General features: G+C 41.7%; 1 protein-coding gene across 1 annotated transcript in view; it reads right to left on the reverse strand.

Annotated features, from left to right (window-relative positions):
- LOC109537564 (basement membrane-specific heparan sulfate proteoglycan core protein) overlaps positions 1 to 3,126 on the reverse strand; it is a gene marked incomplete in the record, with an annotated part of 87,023 nt that overhangs the window by 20,045 nt on the left and 63,852 nt on the right.

The following is a 3,126-nucleotide window of genomic DNA, read 5'->3' on the forward strand; positions in this document are numbered from 1 at the left end:
AAGCGAGCAGAGACTTGTAAATTTGACCATCTTTAGCCCAAACATGATCCTAAATATGCTGCAAATTTCACAAAAATCGCACCGAACGTTAATTTTTGAAAGGTTAGAAAATGTGGCAAATCAAAAAATTTTTTGAATTTGTGCTYTAAATAAGCTGATCCTTATTTTCACACAACACACAGATTTYGCACTKSATTTGAGTGTCTCAGGGTCAGCAGCGCCCTTGTAACGGCCTCTAGAGMAAAAGTGCTCAGYACCTTTTTCATYCACAAGAACCCCCTCAATCCAGAGGTGTGCCTAAAATTCTGCTATCGTCTCTACTTTTGTAAATATKTGGSTTTTTGGTCGAAAAACCCCTCGGCACTTGCATGGCGCTCCCAGAAGRGAGAAGAGCCAATTTTAAGTGTTTTTTTCTGTTCCAGCTCGTAGYGACAATGAGGGTGGCGAGGTGAGAGGGCGGAGCCGCAGCGGGCGTCGCGACGACCCTCGAAGACACACTTTAAGTGCAGGGGCGAACGGCCAGTACCTGTCCAATATGTCCGGACAGGGCGGGCCCTTGGCCAGAACCATGGACTTAGAGGTGAGCATCTATCGACAATAAATCGACTGTTATTCCCATTAAACCATTAAACGGCCGGAAAAAGTGCCAAGTTGCATGATCTCACCAATTAAAACGAGTTGATCATTCCGAAGTGTCGAGCTGTTTAACTAATTAATCCAGTCGGCGGGCGGTTCCCGGAAATGTTGGCCGCGTCCAGAGCACGAAATAATCTCTCACCCAAAGCTCCTGGTTTACTAGTTTGGGGCTCTTTTGTTCGGAATATGCATTCTGTATTTGTTTTCACCTTAGTGACTCGCAGGATAAATCGTCATTCGCATTCCCATCCGTTCCTCTTTACCAGAATTAAGTGAGTTTGTGTTCAAGTCCAGGCAAGTCCACCCTGTGTAAAAACGCCATTGTTTTCAGTTACAATGAGGCGAAAATAAAGAACTTTTCCCCGGGGAAAGTTTCCCATTAAGCGCCCAATCAAAGAAGGCTTTTGTGCCATAAATTCACCAGAATAAACTTGCTAATTTGGCTGGTTCACATCCAGATTGCGTGAACATGTCGACTCAAAGTGTCGTTTCGTTGCCGCCGAACCTGGAAATTACTTCCGGATTGTCGCAATCGCTCGGCAATCTAAATAGAAATCCGGAAAAACGGCCCAATAAAACCCCTTCGAAACAAGTTAATTTCAATCCGGTCGCAAGTGTCGTCTCTTTCACCGATTCGTCTCACCGGATCGCCGCCAATCCGCCTGAAATCCTGCACAAAAGAGGCAGAAGATTGATAAAGGTTTCGGAACAATCGTTTTTGCTTAGAAGAGACGAACCGGTTAATCTTCGGATCGTTGTCGATGCAGCCGCTCGGGAAAAGGTAATGGAATAATCAAGTCATTTACTCCGGGAAAGTTCAGGGCTGGAAGGTTTTGTTGGCTAATTTTGTTCGTTTCAGGGCCATCTGCGCGGGTATCCGCCCCCGTCGAACGCGATGCTCTTCGACGATGATCCAGGCATCATGTCGGAAGTGGAGACTAGCTCGACCGGCTTCAGAAGAGGCGGAAAACAGCGGAGTTCCCTGCCGGTGGTCCGGACACCGAGTAAAACTTTGGAGCGGCCGCTCGGTAAGTTGCAACTTTTGGCCGAATAAAAAACGTGATTTGGAACAGTTTCACTGGGGGTTTCACATGGAAATCAGTCGGAATATGAGAGTTTTTTAGGCTCAGATTTCCTTAGCAATGAGGACAATTCTTTCCGGACCTCTAGTGGGTTTAATTGAGATTGAGCATGTTGAATCCACCTAGGAATGTAAGTAGGTTGGGAGAAARTTGGATGCCCACAAGGTTTTCCTTCTTTTYCCCTCAGTTASTACGGGGCCCTTTTTGCSRAACAAACCAACTCAATTTGGCATGTGCYTTGTGCGTATGAAACGCCTCATGAAGGAGCATTTCRCAAAATTCAACTTTAATTTTGGCACCGAGAAAAGCTTGGGATTTTTGAAGGATTTTCACAATCAATTTATTTTTTCCTCCCCAACAAAGCTTCTTATCGGAAAAAGATGTTCTTTATATGAAAAATATGGTTTTCAACAAAATTCGATATTTACAAATTTAAGAAAGATAGAGGAAATTTTGAGTACTGCGCTGGATAGAGAGGGCCAATCGCCATAAAAAAGTTTCTTCTTTCCCAAGTAAATTGTCCCAGGAGAATTTTTTGCCGAAACAAACCAACTCATTTTAAGGTGCGTTTGATCACTATTGAACACCCCATGAAGGAGCATTTCACAAAATTCAACTTTAATTTTGGCACCGAGAAAAGCTTGGGATTTTTGAAGGATTTTCACAATCAATTTATTTTTTCCTCCCCAACAAAGCTTCTTATCGGAAAAAGATGTTCTTTATATGAAAAATATGGTTTTCAACAAAATTCAATATTTACAAATTAAAGAAAGATAGAGGACATTTTGAGTACTGCGCTGGATAGAGAGGGCCAATCGCCATAGAAAAGTTGCAGTTCGCTTTTTCTCCAAACGGTTACTAAGCGAGTTAATAGAGTTTTTTTAATTTTACACCAAATCTCTGAAGCTTGAGGCTCAAAAGCGGCTTTTTTGACCGATTACCATTGGGTGAAATTTCTAGTAAAAATAAAAAATATCCTGTAAGTATTAACTTGGTTGAAATCAGCTCGTTTGAAGAAGATCTGGGGTTTTCATAGAACTTTGAAGATTCCGTCCCCCTCCTGTTTCTTCTTTCCCAAGTAAATTCTCCCAGGAGAATTTTTTGCCGAAACAAACCAACTCATTTTAACGTGCGTTTGATCACTATTGAACACCCCATGAAGGAAAATTTTCGAAAATCGAATTTTTGCACCGAAAAATTCATCGGTAAGGCGGGATTTTGGGTGATTTTCACACTTTCTTTTTGTCTCCCCCAACCATAAATCTCACGGAAAAAAGTAATTTTTTATAAAATTTCGAGCAGCTCAGAAGCTATTTATGCGAAATTTTTAATAGACGGTTTTGAAAAAATGCAAAAAACTTGATTTGCATCAGAAAAAATTAGATATCTACAAATCCAAGGATTTTTT

This window comes from Dendroctonus ponderosae, unplaced genomic scaffold (genome assembly GCF_020466585.1).
Source record: "Dendroctonus ponderosae isolate FM_Combo_2020 unplaced genomic scaffold, Dpon_F_20191213v2 Dpon_F_20191213_11, whole genome shotgun sequence".
In the NCBI taxonomy this organism is placed as follows: Eukaryota; Metazoa; Arthropoda; class Insecta; order Coleoptera; family Curculionidae; genus Dendroctonus; species Dendroctonus ponderosae.